The following is a 17,188-nucleotide window of genomic DNA, read 5'->3' on the forward strand; positions in this document are numbered from 1 at the left end:
CATTTCCCTGATTAGTGAAGTTGAGCACCTTTTCATGTACCCAGTGGCCTTTTGTATTTCTTCTTTGGAAAAATATCTATTCAGGTCCTTGCCTATTTTTTAATTGGTTACTATTATTACTATTGAGTTGTATGAGTTTCTTTTATATTTTTGATATTAACTCCATATCATATATGAGGTTTGCAAATATTTTCTCCCATTCCATGAATTGCCTTCTTATTTTTTATTGTTTCCTTTGCTGTGCAGAAGTGTTTTGGTTTGATGTAGTCCATTTGTTTATTTTTGCTTTTGTTGCCTATGCTTTTGGTGTCAAATCCAGAAACTCATTGCCAAAACCAATGTCAAAAGGCTTATCCACAGCTAATATCATCCTCAATGGGGAAAAACTGAGAGCTTTCCCCCTGAGATCAGGAACATGAAAGGAATGTCCACTCTCACCACAGTTGTTGAACATAGTGTTGGAAGTCCTAACCTCAGCAATCAGACAACAAAATGAAATAAAAGGCATCCAAATTGGCACAGAAGAAGTCAAACTTTCACTTTTTTAAGATGACATGGTACTCTACATGGAAAACCCGAAAGACTCCACCAAAAAGCTGCTAGAACTGATACATGAATTCAGCAAAGTCGCAGGATATAAAACCAATGTACAGAAATCAGTTGCATTTCTATGCACCAATAATGAAGTAACAGAAAGAGAAATCCAGAAATCGATCCTATTTACAACTGCACCAAGAACCATCAAATACCCAGGAATAAACCTAACCAATGTTGTAAAAGATCTGTAGACTGAAAACTATAGAAAACTTATGAAAGAAATTGAAGAAGACATAAAGAAATGGAAAAGCATTCCATGCTCATGGATTGGAAGAACAAATATGGTTAAAATGTCAATACTACCCAAAGCAATCTACACATTCAATGCAATCCCAATCAAAATTGCACTAGCATTCTTCTCAGAGCTGAATTATACAATCCCTTAATTTGTATGGAATCATAAAAGACTCCGAATAGCCAAAGTAATGTTGAAAAAGAAAACAGAAGCGGGAGGCATCACAATCCCAGACTTTAGCCTCTACTACAAAGCTGGAGACAGTATGGTTTGTCAATGTCAGTATGTCATTGAGACAGTATGGTACTGGCACAAAAGCAGACACATAGATCAATGAAGTAGAATAGAGAACCCAGAATTAGACCCACAAATGTATGGCCCACTAATCTTTGACAGAACAGGAAAGAGTACCCAATGGAAAAAAAGACAGTCTCTTTAGCAAATGGTACTGGGAGATCTGGACAGCAACATGCAGAAGAATAAAACTGGATTACTCTCGTACACCATACATAATAATACACTCAAAATGGATGAAAGACTCAAACGTGAGACAGGAAACCATCAAAACCCTAGAGGAGAAAACAGGTAACAGCCTCTTTGACCTCAGCTGCAGCAACTTCTTACTCAACACATTTCTGAAGGCAAGGGAAATAAAAGCAAAAATGAATTATTGGGACCTCAACAACATACAAGCTTCTGCGCTGCTAAGGAAACAATCAATAGAACTAAAAGGCGACAGACAGAATGGGAGAAGATATTTGCAAATGACATATCAGGTAAAGGGTTAGTATCCAAAATCTATAAAGAACTTACTAAACCCAACACCCGAGAAACAAATAATCCAGTGAAGAAATGAAAAGAAGACATGAATAGACAATTTCCCAGAAAAAACATCCAGATGGCCAACAGACACATGAGAAGATGCTCAACATCGCTCATCATCAGGGAAATACAAATCAAAACCACAATGAGATACCACCTCACACCAGTCAGAGTGGCTGAAATTAACAACTCAGGAAACAATAGATGCTGGTGCGGATGTGGAGAAATGGGAACTCTCTTGCACTATTGGTGCAAATGCAAACTGGTGCAGCTGCTCTGGAAAACAGTGTGGAGGTTCCTCAAAAAACTAAAAATAAAATTACCCTATGACCAGAAGTAGCACTACTAGGAATTTATCCAAAGAATACAGGAGTGCTGTCTCATAGGGGCTCATGTACCTCAATGTTTATAGCAGCACTATCGACAATAGCCAAATTATGGGAAGAGCCCAAATGTCCATCAACTGATGAATGGATAAAGAAGATGTCATTTATATATATACAACGAGATAATACTTGGCAACGAGAGAGAATGAAATCTTGCCATTTGCAACGATTTGGATGGAACTGGAGGGTATTATGCTAAGTGAAATAAGTCAGTCAGAGAAAGATACATATACGTTTTCACTCATATGTGGAATTTGAGAAACTTAACAGAAGACCATGGGGGAAAGGTAGGGGAAAAAAGTAGTTTCAAACAGTGGGAGGCAAACCATAAGAGACTCTTAAATACAGAGAACAAACTGAGGGTTGATGGGAGGGTGGGAGGAGGGGAAAATGGGTGATGGGCACTGAGGAAGGCACATGTTGGGTCGAGTGCTGGGTGTTGTATGCAAGCGGTGAATCACGGGAATCTACCCCTGAAGCCAAGAACAAACTGTTTACACTGTATATTAGCTAACTTGACAATAAATTATATTTTAAAAAATAATAATAAAATATTTTTGTAAAAAAATAAAAAGCTTATCCACTATAAACATAAGAGTTTCATGGTTTCCATCTATACTGGCTGACTGGACACTAAGATACCTCCCGTTGCCATGGCACCCAACCCTGTGCAGACCCTTCAGGAGAAGGCAGTGTGCGCCATCTGCCTTGATTACTTCATGGACCCCATGTCCATCGGCTGCGGGCCCAACGTCTGCCGAGTGTGTGTAACCCAGTTGTGGGAAGGGGAGGATGAGGAGGACAGGGACGAATTAGACCCGGAGGAGGAGGAGGAGGACAGAGAGGAGGAGGAGGTGGAGGCTGTGGGGGCTGTGGGGGCCGGTGGGGGGGGGCCCACCCTCNGAGGTCGAAGAGGAAGAGGAGGGTGTGTTCTGGACCAGTGGCATGGGCGGGTCCAACTGGGACAACATGGACTATGTGTGGGAGGAGGAGGGCGAGGAGGAAGATTTGGACTGCTGCTCGGGCGACATGGAGGAGGACCTGAGGGGGAGGATGAGGAGGACGAGCAGGGAGTGCTGGAGGAGGACGAGGAAGAGGAGCTAGACCCCGTCACCCCACTGCCCCCGCCTCCAGCTCCTCGGAGGTGCTTCACCTGCCCCCAGTGCCGAAAGAGCTTTCCCAGGCGGAGCTTCCACCCCAACCTGCAGCTGGCCAACATGGTCCAGGTGATTCGACAGATGCACCCAACTCCTGGTCGAGGGAGCCGTGGGAACGAGCAGGGCATTTGTCCCAAACACCAGGAAGCCCTGAAGCTCTTCTGCGAGGTGGATGAAGAGGCCACCTGTGTGGTTTGCCAAGAATCCAGGAGCCACAAACAGCCCAGTGTGGTGCCATTGGAGGAGGTGGTGCAGGAATACAAAGTGAGAGAAGTAAAAGATGGGAGTTTATTGGGAGTGGAGAGGAGCTGGGAAAAGGAAATATGTCCCCTCCCACTCCCCAGGACTTCATGCACTGATGAGCTGATTCTCCTTTTCTAAGCGTTTACTGGCATCAAGGTGGTTTGGAGTGAGAAGGATCCTGTACACAGATGAAGCAGACCTGTGAAGAAGACAAGGGCAGACCCATTTCCTCAAAAAAAATTGGGCAAAGCCGGGGTTGCTGTATCACTGGGCTGCATCTCTTGGGGAAAGCCACTGCTGTTTCACACTTCCATTGTCCCTAATTGTAGGAGTACAGGTGACAGGCCCCTCAGGCTTTGCCATCAGTCTCATTTTCCTCTGGGTGAGTCTTTTGTCTCTTCTTGACTCAGACCCCTAAAGAAAGATGGGAAGGACTTGGGACCTCAACAGGAAAGGGCCCCAAGGAGCAGGAGTGTAGGAATGACTACTAGAGTCAGACTCAGATGCTCTGCACTTGTCTTTTAATGAGTTTCCAACCTACCCCATGATATGGCTTGGTTCTGTCCCTGAGGACTTTTGTTAGGTCTGCATCAGTCTGATGTACTGACTAGAAGTTCTTACCTTTCCTGAGAATGCAGATAAAAGGGAGAAGCTTTTAAGCCAGAAGACCAGGCTCTGCACTTACTCACCCAGGCATATCTAACTTTAATTTCTCCAGGATTAAAAGTTAATATTTACTGAACAGGTAACTTACTATGTACACCAGGCACTGTACTAAGCACTTTTCATGAACTAGCTCATTTAAAACTTCAAACAACCCTGTAAGTTTGATATGGTTTCTGTCCCTGTTTTACAGATTAGGAAATAGATTTAAATAATACACATAGGGCCACATAGCTACTAGTAGGTATTGGACTTGGTTATGACCTGCCCCCGTGCCCTGGCATGCTGTTAACAGTGTCACCATCATTTATTTAGATGTCTGTTGTAGACTTTCCTGACATGTGACTTCTTGGAGTCTGATTCTAGTTTGATTAATACTTGGCACCTTATTTCTGACCCTTACTCTTTTGGGATATAGGTAAAGGAGATTGGTCTCTGAGACAGCCAACACAAATAGCACTACTTAGTGAAGGCTGGGATGGGTTTCAACAGTGGGACCAGGAGAAAGAGGGTAGCTCTTATGTGGTCTGTGCATTACCCCAATTTTAGAGTAACGAGTCTAGATCTTCTCAGCTATGAGTAGTACAGCTAATAAAAACTTATATCCTCTCATGACAAGTAAGTATCCAACTAGGGCAGTTTTCAAAAGTACAGTGGGCCCTACCACTAGAAATTCTGAGTCAGAGATAGGGAGAATATCTTTAAGAAAGCCCAGCCTAGCATTGGAATCACTGCGTTGGTAACATTACCTGTTGTTTAGGCTCTGGGTTATTAGTTGAGGTTGTGATTTCCTTTTGTCCTTTTTTTTAATCTCCTGTTGGCTCTTAGTTAACTCTACCCATCAATGAGCAGTTTGTTAATTAAATGTTGGGGTGGACTATTCATGGGCATTCCACCCTTCTTCACCCTCCTCCTATAGGACTCTTTGGAAGGGCTTCTGAAACTGGATTTTAATTTGTGAATTTGTGTTAGCTACATCTGTTGTATGCCAGTACAGTAGGGCTCTGCAATTTCAGGAGGTCACATAGATGCAAATAATCTGCCATTAACTGATCAGCAAATGTAAATACATAAATTTTATTATTTAGAAAAAAAGTTTCATGGTTTCAAGTCTTACATTCAAGTTGTGAATCCATTTTTGACTTGATTTTTGTGAATGGTATAAGGTAGGGATTCAGTCTCATTCTTTTGCATATGGTTATCCAGTTTTCCCAACACCATTAAAAATTTTTTTTATTAACATTTATTTGTTTTTGAGAGACAGAGCATGAGCAGGAGAGGGGGAGAGAGAGAGAGAGAGAGAGAGAGAGGAAGACACAGAATCCAAAGCAGGCTCTAGGCTCTGAGCTGTCAGCAGATAGGCCCACACCCAAACTCATGAACTGTGAGGTCATGATCTAGGCTGAAGCCAGACACTTAACCGATTGAGCCACTCAGGCACCCCTCCCTACACTGTTTATTAAAGAGGGTATCCTTTGCCATGTGTTTTCTTGGCATCTTTTTGCATATTAATTGACCCCATATGTATGGGTGTACTTCTGGGTTCTCCATTCTGTTTCACTATCTCTGCATTTGTTTTTATACAAATACAATACTGTTTTGATTATTGTCTCTTTGTAATATACTTTGAAGTCAACAAGAGTGATCCCGACAGCTTTGCTCTTCTTGCTTAACATTACTTCAGATTTTTGGGGTCTTTTCTGGTTCCATAAATTTTAGTTTTTTAAAAATTTCTATGGAAAATGCCATTGGAATTTTATAGGGATTGCTTTGATAAGGATAGAAATCTATTTCCTTTGTTAGGGATTGTAGACTGCTTTGAGTGGTATGGATATTTTAACATTATTAATTATTCCAATCCATAAACACAGAATATTTTTCCATTTATTTGTGTCTTCAATTTCTTTCATCAGTGTTTTATGGTTTTCAGTGTACAGATCCTTCACCTCCTTGGTTAAATTTATTCCTAAGTATTGTATTACTTTTGACACTATTGTAAATGGGATTATCTTAATATATTTCTCTGATAGTTTGTTCTTAGTGTATAGAGACACAACTGATTTTTATGTACTGATCTTGTGTCTTACAGCTTTACTGAGTTTATTAGTTCTAACAGTTTTTTGGTGGAGTCTTTCGAGTTTTCTGTATACAAAATCATGCCTTCTGCAAGCAGAAACAATTTCACTTCTTTCTTTAAGATTTGGATGTCTTTTATTTCTTTTCTTCCCTAACTACTCCAGCTAGGACTTCCAGTACTATGTTGAATAGAAGTGGGGAGAGGAGGTGTTCTTGTCTTCTTCCTGATCTTTGAGGAAACACTTTTAGCTTTTCACCATTGTGTATGATGTTAGCTGTGGACTTGTTAAATACGGCCTTTATTATGTTGAGGTACACTCCATCTATACCTAATTTACCAAGATTTTAATCATTAAAGAATGTTGCATTTTGTCAGATGCCTTTTCTGCATCTATTGAGATAATCATATGCTTTTTATCCCTCATTTTGTTACTAGAGTGTATCACATTTATTGATTTGCTTATGTTGAACCATCCTTGCATTCCAAGGCCAAATCCCACTTGATTGTGGTGTATAATCCTTTTAATGTACTGTTGGATTTGGTTTCCTAGTCATTTATTGAACATTTTTTGCAACTATGCTCACTGGAGATATTGACCTGTAATTTTCTTTCTTGTAGTGTTCTTGTCTAGCTTCATATCAGGGTAATGCTGACCTCATAAAATGAATACAGAAGTGTTCCCTCCTCAAGTTTTTGGAAGAGTTTGAGAAGAACTGGTATTAATGTTGTTGTCTTTCAGCTTCCTAACTCTAAATATCTGTTTCTTTTCCTCGGTTTAGAAAATTTTTAGCCATTATTTCTTTGAAAAAGCTACCTGCTGCTTTCTCTTTCTCTTCTCCTTCTGGGACACATATAATGCCTATATCCATTTCATGGTGTTCCATAGTCCCTTAAACTATCTTCTTGATTCCCACCACCACCACCACCCTTTGATGGATGATTTCCACTGGACTGTCTTTGAATTCACTGATCCTTTATTCCACTTGATCTGATTTCCTGTTGAATCTCTCTATTGAAGTTTTAATATAGTGTTCATTCTTTAGTTCTATGGTCCCTTTGTTTAAATTCTCACTTTGTTTAGGCATTTCTATCCTTACCTTGTTGAACATCTTTATGACTGTTAACTTGACCTCTTCTAGGTAAATTACTTATCTCCCTTTCATTAAGGTAAGCTTTTAGAGATTTTCTTGCTCTATTATTAATAACATATTCATTTTGTATCTTCATTTAGATGGCAGCCTTAACAGGTGGGGTGCTAGGTGCATGGAAAGCTCTTTCTAGAGAGAAGCTGGAGACTTGATTTTACTGTTGGAATGAGCCAGAGGAAGATGAAAGTGACCACCAGTTCTCTCACCTTCTGGGTGGATCCCACGGAACCACACACAGGCAGATCAGAAGGCTGACTCTCAAGCAGAAGCTTAAAAAGTATGCAATCATTCATTTCCAGGGAGAAATAGGGAGATGGACATTTTTACCAGTTCCCTCTGCACTGAGCATAAAGGTATAGGTGCAGGGAGTACTCACATGCCCCCTTAAAAACTATTTCTTTGTACCTGAAACCGATATGATGTTATATGTCAGCTATATCTCAACAACAACAAACTGCTCCTTTGTTTCCTTTTTCTTTTTCTTTCTTTCTTTCTTTCTTTCTTTCTTTCTTTCTTTCTTTCTTTCTTTCTTTCTTTCTTTCTTTCTTTCTTTTTTTATTTCTGAGAGAGAAAGAGACAGTGTGAGTAGAGGAGGGTCAGGGAGAGAGGGAGTTACAGAATCTGAAGCAGGCTCCAGTCTCTGAGCTAGCTGTCAGCACAGAGACTGACACAGAGCATGAACCCATGAACCGTGAGATCATGACCTGAGCTGAAGTTGGATGCTTAACCGACTGAGCCACCCAGGCACCCCTGCTTCTTTGTTTTCTTTGGTTCTGTGAGACTCATGAATGCAAGCTCTGTTAACTATCAAAGCTAGGTGATTTAAGGACCCATACTTTAGGTGGTAACCTTAAAGTCTAGGTGCTTGAAGCATGATCCAAACTCTTCACTCCTCAGGCAGATGCTGGGAGTTGTGGATTCCATCCTGAGTATAAGGCGCTGTGCTGGAAGTAGGGTTTATGGCAATAGTGTGTCTCATGGGGCTTTTCCTACCCATTTCAATGTGGGTATTTTCTCAGTCACTTGATGTGTAGGAGTCACTCAGACAGTTTCTGGATATCTCCTAAAGGTAATTTCTTTGTGTGTATCCACGTATTTTGTGCTTCAAGGGAAGAGGAATATTTAGAAGCTTCCTGGGTTACCATCTTGGTAATATCACCTAATAATTTTCAAAATTTCTCATATTAAGCCCACAGAAATAACTTTGTACTTTAACAGAACTTACTAACTTCCTTTTGCCTCTCCCTGCTCTGTTCATCCTCTATCCTTCTCTACTTTGCTCAGTGCATCAGAGACGGACCCTTGTAGACTGAATCAAGTGGCTTTACTTCTTTGTCTGCTATGGCTGGGTTGGTCAAAGGTAAAAGTCAAAGGGCAAGAGGAAGAGATTTCAGGGGCAATCTCCCCACCTTCCCTGTCTATCAGGGACTGAATCCCACTCAGATAATAACTCTCTCCGATACCTCCAGCACTCACTGATCAATAACATCATTTCCCACACTTGCCCTTTCAGGCTATATTTGGTAACAATTTACCACTCTTGCTAGTCCCTGGGTCCCTCAACATCCTTTGTTTTTTTTTTTTTTTTTTTTTTTGNACGCTGTCTGTCTCTCTCTCAAAAAAAAAAAAATAAATAAATAAAAACATTTAAAAAATCCTTTTTTCATTTCTGTAACACTTGTCATACCTCATTAAATAAGCCCTGCATGAAATTCTCTTCTAAATTCTAGAAGAATATACTCTCTATTTTCTGAAAATTGACAAATACATAAAAATTATGTAATTAAATAAAAATAAATAAATAAAATAGTAAATAAATAATACAAATTACACGTTATTTAATTTTTTCATAAGACAAAGCTAAAGGTTTTAGTTTATATTTTTTAAATGTAAGAAAATAATTCCCATAAAGAGTGCTATCAACCAAATTGTGTTATCAATCGTAAGGGGAAAATAATCAGTCCTATTAGCTTTCTTGATATTTTCCGTATCTGTTTTTCAAAAATGACATACTCATCGAATCCCTCTCCATTAAATAACTGTCCTGAAAATATTTCATGTTGTATTGGTTTTTGTATACTGTACTAAATATAATCAAAGACTATTTTGCAAGTTATACTGGAATGTATAGACTTGGCTTTAATAATGAATACTACAGTTATTACTTTTTCTTTTTTCTCTTTTTATTTTTTGCAAATTTTTATTTAAATTCCAGCTAATTAACATACAGTACAATATTAGTTTCATGTGTAAAACTTAGTGATTCATCACTTACCTACAACACCTAGTGCTCATCACAAATGCCCTCCCTAATAGTCATCACCTGTCCAATCCATCTCCCCCATCCACCTCACCTCCGGTAGCCATCCGTTTGTTTTCCAAAACTAAGAGTCTGTTTCTTGGTGTGCCCCTCTATTTCCCCACATGTTCATTTGTTTTGTTTCTTAAATTATGCATATGAGTGAAATTATATGGTATGTCTTTCTCTGATTAACTTATTTCACTTAGCATAATACTCTCTAGATCCGTCCACATTGTGCAAATGGGAAGATTTTATTCTTTTTTATGGCTGAGTAATATTCCATTATATTGGAATATATGCCACATCTTCTTTATCCATTCATCACTCAATGGACATTTGAGCTCTTTCCATAATTTGGCTGTTGTTGATAATGCTGCTATAAACATTTGGGTGCATATAGCCATTCAATTCCATATTTTTGTATCCTTAGGGTAAATACCTAGTAGTCCAATTGCTGGATCATAGGCAGTTCCATTTTTAATTTTTTGAGAAACCTTCCATATAGTTTTCCCCATGGCTGCACCAGTTTGCATTCCCACCAACAGTGCAAAAGAGTTCCCATTCTCTGCATCCTCACCAAGACCTGTTGTTTCCTGTGTTGTTGATTTTAGACATTCTGACAGGTGTGAGGTGATACCTCATTGTGTCTTTGATTTATATTTCCCTGAGTATGAGTGACATTGAGCATCTTTTCATGTGTCTGTTAGCCATCTGTATGTCTTCCTTGGAAAAATGTCTATTCATGTCTTCTGCCCATTTCTTTAACTGGCTTATTTGGCTTTGGGGTGTTGAGTTTTATAAGTTCTTTATATATTTTGGATCCTAACCCTTTATCAGATATGTCATTTGCAAAAATTTCCCATTTCAAAAGTTGCCTTTAAATTTGTTGTTTCCTTTGCTGTGCAGAAGCTTTTTTATTTTGATGAAATTCCAATAGTTTATTTTTGGTTTTGTTTCCCTTGCCTCAAGAGACATATCTAGTAAGAAGCTCCTAAGGCTGATGTCAAAGAGGTTACTGCCTATGTTCTCCTCTAGGATTTTGATGATTTCCTGTCTCATCTAGGTCTTTAATCCATTTGGATTTATTTTTGTGTATGCTGTAATAAAGTGGTCCAGTTTCATTCTTTTGCATGTTGTTGTTCAGTTTTCCCAACACCATTAATTGAACACTGTCTTTTTCCCATGGGATTTTCTTTCCTGCTTTTTTTTCCTATTTTGCTGAGGATTAATTGACCATATAGTTGTGAGCTAATTTCTGGGTTTTCTATTCTGTTCCATTGATCTGTGTGCCTATTTTTCTGCTGGTACCGTACTGTCTTGTTCACTACAGCTTTGTAATATAACTTGAAATCTAGAATTGTAATGCCTCCATCTTTGCTTTTCTTTTTCAAGATTGCATTGGCTATTCAGGGTCTTTTGTGGCTCCATACAAATTTTAGGATTTTCTGTTCTAGCTTTGTGAAAATTGCTGCTGGTATTTTTATAGGAATTGCATTAAATATGTAGATTGCTTCAGGTGATGTAGACATTTTAACAATATTTGTTCTTTCCAATCCATAAGCATGGAATATTTTTCCATTTATTTGTGTCTTCTTCATTTCTTTCATCAGTGTTTTATAGTTTCCAGAGTACAGATATTTTACCTCTTTGGTTAGGATTATCCCTAAGTATCTTATGGATATGACAAAGAGAGAATTTCTAAAGCAGGAAAAGAAAACAGTTACGTACAAGGGAAACACATTAGACTATCAGCTGATTTTTCAGCAGAAAATTTGCAGGCCAAAAGAGAGTGGCATTATATATTCAGAGTGTTGCAACACTTTTCAAAGAATGCTCTATCCAGCAAGGCTATCATTCAGAATAGAAGGAGAGATACAGAATTTACCAAACAGATTAAAGGAGTTCATCACCACTAAACCAACTTTATAAGAAACATCAAAGAGAATTCTTTGAGTGGGATAAAAGACCACAATCAGAAGTAAGAAAATTATGAAAGGAAAAAAATATCACAAATACAAAGATAATTAATGTAGTAGGTCAGTCACTTATAAAACTAGTATGGTTAAGCGTCCGACTTCGGCTCAGGTCGGGATCTCACGGTTCGTGAGTTTGAGCCTGGCATCGGGCTCTGTGCTGACAGCTAGCTCAGAGCCTGGAGACTGCCTCAGATTCTATATCTCCCTTTCTCTCTGACCCTTCCCTGCTCACGCTGTGTGTGTGTGTCTCTCTCAGAAATAAATAAAACATTTAAAAATATTAAAAAACTAATATAGGGGTTAAAGTGCAAAAGTAGTAAAATCAACTAGATCTATAAAAATCAGTCAAGGAATTCATAAAATAAAAGGATGTAAAGTGTGACACCATATACATAAAAGGTTGGCAGGAGGAACAGTAAAAATTTAGTGCTTTAAGAAGGGATTCCAAACTTAAGCAAACATCAACTTAATACAAACTTCTATAAACATATGGTGTTACATGTGAACCAAATGATAACCACAAATCAAAAACCTGCAACAGATATGCAAAATATTAGGAAAAAGAAACCCAAACATATTACCCCCCCAAAAAAAGAAGAAAGAAAGAAAGAAAAAAGAAAAAGCCATCAAACCACATGGGAAGAGAACAAAAGAAGAACTACAAAAACACTCAAAACGCAAGTAGCAAATGGTAATAAGTACATGCCTATTAAGAATTATTTAAATTTATATGAAACAAATGTTCCAATAAAAAAAAAAAAGGGTGACTGAATGGATAAAACAACAACACCTATCTATATGCTGCCTACAAGGAACTCACTTCAGACCTAAAGACACATGCAGATTGAAATCGAAGGGTGTGAAAAGCATTTATCATTCAAATGGAAGCAAAAACAAAGCCAGGGTAGCAATACTTATATCAGACAAAATAAACTTTAAAGCAAAGACTGTAACAAGATATAAAGAATACTACACATTGATAAAGGGAAAAATCCAACAAGAAGATATAACAATTGTAAATACTTATGCACCCAATATGGAAGCAACTCCTAACAGATATAAAGAAAGAAATTGAAAGTAATACAATAATAGTAGAAGTCTTATATATTTGGTGCTCTCACATCGGGGGCATAAATATTTATAATTGTTAGCTTTTCTTGATGGATAGACCCCTTAATTATGGTATAATGCCCTTCTTCATCTCTTGTTACAGTCTTCGATTTATTTAGAATCTACTTTGTCTGATATAAATATGGCTACTCCAGTTTTCTTTTGATGTCCATTAGCGTGACAGATGGTTCTCCGTCTCATCACTCTCAGTCTGTAGGTGTCCTCAGGCCTGAAATGAGTCTCTTGTAGGCAGAATTTGGATGGATTTTTTTAAAAATCTATCCTGATACCCTATGTCTTTTGATTAGGGCATTTAGTTCATTTACATTCAGAGTGATTATCAAAAGATATGCATTTAGTGCCATTGTATTATTTGTAGGTTTTCTGTTTGTGGTTATGTCTCTGGTCCTTTGTAGTCTTTTCTGCTTTCCACTCACAGCGTCCCCCTTAAGATTTCCTGTAGGGCTAGTTTAGTGGTCACGAACTCCTTTAGTTTTTGTTTGTCTGGGAAAGCCTTTATCTCTCCTTCTATTCTGAATTATAGCCTTACTGGATAAAAGATTCTTGGCTGCATATTTTTCCTATGTGGCACATTGAATGCTTCCTGCTGCTCCCTTCTGGCCTGCCAACTTTCAGTGGACAGGTCTGCCACTACCCTTATGTGTCTAGTCTTGTAGGTTAAGGCCCATTTGTCCCTAGCTGCTTTTAGAATTCGCTTTTTATCTTTGTATTTTGCCAGTTTCACTATGATATATCATGGTGTTGACCTGTTTTTGTTGATTTTGAAAAGAGTTCTCTGTGCCTCTTGGGCTTGGATGCCTGTTTCCTCCCCAGATTAGGGAAGTTCTTAGCTATAACTTGTTCAAATAAACCTTCTGTACATTTCTCTCACTCTTCTTCTTCTGGAACTCCTGTGATATGAATATTATTTTGTTTCATGAAATCACTTAGCTCTCTAATTTTCCCTCATGGTCTAGTAATTTTCTTTCCCTCTTTTTTTCAGCTCCATCATTTTTCATAATTTTACCTCTGTTTTAACTATCCTCTCCTCTGCTTCTTCCATCCTCACTGTCCCTGCATCTAGTTTATTTTTCATCTCATTTAGAGCATTTCTTAATTCATCATGACATTTCTTAGGAGTTTGATCTCTGCAGCAATAGATTCTCTGCTGTCTTCTATGCTTTTTTCAAGCCCAACTATTAGTCTTTGACTGTTATTCGAAAAATTTTAATGTTTTTTATTTATTTCTGAGAGAGAGAGAGAGAGAGAGAGAGACAGTGTGAGCAGGGGAGGGTCAGAGAGAGAGGGAGATACAGAATCTGAAATAGGCTCCAGGCTCCAAGCTAGCTGTCAGCACAGAGCCCAACCCAGGGCTCGAACCCACAAACCATGAGATCATGACCCGAACTAAAGTCAGACACCCAACTGACTGAGCCACCCAGGCACCCCGACTTTGACTGTTATTCTAAATTCTTGTTCAGATATATTGTTTATATCTGTTTTGAGCAATTTTCTGGCTGTCATTTCTTCCTGTATTTTCTTTTGAGAATTCTTCTGTCTCATCATTTTAGCTAGGTTTTTGTCTTTATGTGTTTTTAATAGCTTGTAACGTGTCCTGCACCTGTGAGTACTGCTATTAAAAAGGGGCCATACACTGTCCAGGGCCTGGCACTTCAGGAAGTGTTTCTGGAGTGTGTTGCATGTACTTTGTTGTTGCATTTTAGCTGCTCTATTCCACTGGTCAGTCCTCTACAAAGGTCCTCCTTGCTTGTAGTGGTTGAGTATTTGGACTTTCCACCAGATGTGCTTTGATTGTTTGTTGAAGTAACCCTGGAAAAAAGGAAAGGGGGAGGCAGAGCCTGATCCCATACAAAGAGAAAAATGAAAGGGGAAAAGAAAAAAAAAAAAAGCAGAGAATCAAACTATAAGGCCTAATCCAGAGAGAGAGGAAAATAAAGAAGAAGGAGATATAGAAAAAGTGTAAAAAGAATAGAGTAAAAATGCCTGGTTAAACAAACAAAACAGAAAAAGAAATATATATGCAAAGAAATGACCCAAAACCAAAAAGGTAGAAAGACAAGGATAAAAGAAAATAAAAGAAAAAAAGAAAAAGACAAATGACTAACATACAAAACTACAGGACAGTTGTCTGTTGGCACCTGGTACTGGTGCTGTGCTGGTCTGGAAGAGAAGCTATCTGGTTCAGTCAGTATCAATCTCACTCAGGTAGATAAGTAGTTACCAGACACAGAGGGGTGGGATTTTGTGTAAGTGGGTCCCACCTCCACTGGGGCTGGCTGTGTTGTTTCCTGAAGCCCTGTGTTGGTGATGGGGAGAGATGGCGATACCCCAATCTCTCCTCCCCTGACCCAGTGTCTCAAACCATGCTATTCAGGCAGCCCTCCCAGAGTAGCAAGGCTGTTGTCCTGTCCTACTCCACAGTCCCCCGAGCCTCTTAGTCACTTGGCTGTGATTCAGAACCCGATGTCTTAAAGGGCCCTGCACTGCCCAGACTGCAGACCAGTTCTGGCATAGCGCCACTCTGTCCTGCTGATAAAAGGACTTTGGCTGGCGCCTGCAGGATCTTTTGTCCTTGGGGAGGCAATAAACCCTCTTCTCACATTATTTGAGGAAGGGGACTGTTCTCTCCCAATGCACCCCTGAGATCACTACCGTATCTGGGGCTGGCTCCCTCCCTTCCAGGCACAGGAACATGAAGGCAGCTTCAGTCCGGAGAAAGTCAGAAGCCTGGAGAAAGTCATATACTTTTAAAAACTCTGATCTTCATCTCTTGAAGCTGTTTGCAAAATGGAGTCTGGCCCTCTGCATATTTCTCGTTCCCCAGTCTGTGGTCTGGAGCGGTTTTCCTCTTGTACTAACTGAATACTGCAATTCCACAGACTCTGTCTTTCCCTTTTGTGTCTCCACAGAAGCGGTTCCCTCCCCTCCATGCCTATACTGTTTTATCTCCCCTAGTTCACATACATGTACCTTTATCCTGCCAAGCTGTGTCCCTCCACTTGTGGAGATCTTTATGCCACTCTGAAGATTGATTTCCTGCGTGTTCCAAGTGATCTGACCTCAAGACATCTGTGTTTGAGGGACAAGGGAAATCTGGATCCCTCTACTTCTCTGCCATCTTAACTCCTGAATAATAGTAGCAGACTTTAATACCCACCAACATCAATGGATAGATCATCAAAACAGAAAATCAACAAGGAATCAGGGGCTTTGAATGACATATTGGAACAGATAGACCTAACAGATATATTCAGAAAACTCGATCTCAAAACAGCAGAATACACATTCTTTGCAAGTGCATGTGGAACATTCTCCAAAACAAATTACATGTTATACCACAAAACAAGTCTCAATAAATTAAAAGAGATTGAAATTATATCATGTGTCTTTTCTGACCAATGGAATTAAACTACAAATCAATTACCAAAGAATAATCTGTAAAGAACACAAATACATAGAGACTATATAACATGTTACTAAACGATCGATGGATCAATAAGTAATACATAAAAGAAATTAAAAAATACCTGGTAGAAAATGAAAATGAAATAGTTAAACATCTTTGAGACACAGCAATAGCACTTAGCACTTTTAAGAGGGAAAGTAGTAGCAAAACAGGCTTACCTTGAAATAAGAAAAACCTCAAAAATAATCTTATTCTACACCTAAAGTAACAAACAAGAAAAACAACAATAACAACAAACAAAGCCCAAAGTTAGTAGAAAGAAGAAAATAATAAAGATCAAAGGGGAAATGAATGAAATAGAGACAAAAAAATAGAAGAGATCAGTGAAACTAGCAGCTGGTGCTTTGAAAAGATCAACAACATTGACAAACCAAGAACCAACAGACTCACCAAGAAAAAAAGAGAGATGATATAGATAAATAAAATTAGAGACAAAAGAGTAGGGGGGAACCTGGAGGGCTCAGTCAGTTAAACATCTGACTCATGATTTTGTCTCAGGTCATAATCTCATGGTTCCTGGGATCGAGCCATGTTGGGCTCTGCACAGAAACTGCTTGAGATTTTCCCTCTCCCTCTCTCTATGCCCCTCCTCCTCAAAATAACTAAATAAACTTAAAATAAATGAAAGAGTAGTAACAAATGATACCAAGAAAAAATTAAGAATAAGAGACTGCTATGAAAAATTATATGCCAACAAATTAGACAATCTAGAAGAAATGGATAAATTCCCAGAAGCATACAATCTTACAAGAATAAATTTAAAAGAAATAGAAAATTTGAACATATTACTAGTAAAAAAAAAAATTGAGTCAGTAATCGAAAAACTCCCAACAAACAAAACTCCGGGACCAAATGGCTTCACAAGAGAACTCTACTAAATATTTAAAGAAGAGTTAATACCAACCCTTCTCAAACTATTCAAAAAAATAGAATAAGAAGGAAATCTTACAAATTCATTCTATAAGGCTAACATTACCCAATACAA

General features: G+C 38.7%; 1 pseudogene; it reads left to right on the plus strand.

Moving 5' to 3' along the window:
- Nucleotides 1-2,693: 2,693 nt before the first annotated feature.
- Nucleotides 2,694-3,781, plus strand: LOC144223087 (E3 ubiquitin-protein ligase TRIM41-like; annotated as a pseudogene).
- Nucleotides 3,782-17,188: the final 13,407 nt, after the last annotated feature.

Source organism: Crocuta crocuta, unplaced genomic scaffold (genome assembly GCF_008692635.1).
Source record: "Crocuta crocuta isolate KB4526 unplaced genomic scaffold, BGI_CrCroc_1.0 scaffold420, whole genome shotgun sequence".
In the NCBI taxonomy this organism is placed as follows: Eukaryota; Metazoa; Chordata; class Mammalia; order Carnivora; family Hyaenidae; genus Crocuta; species Crocuta crocuta.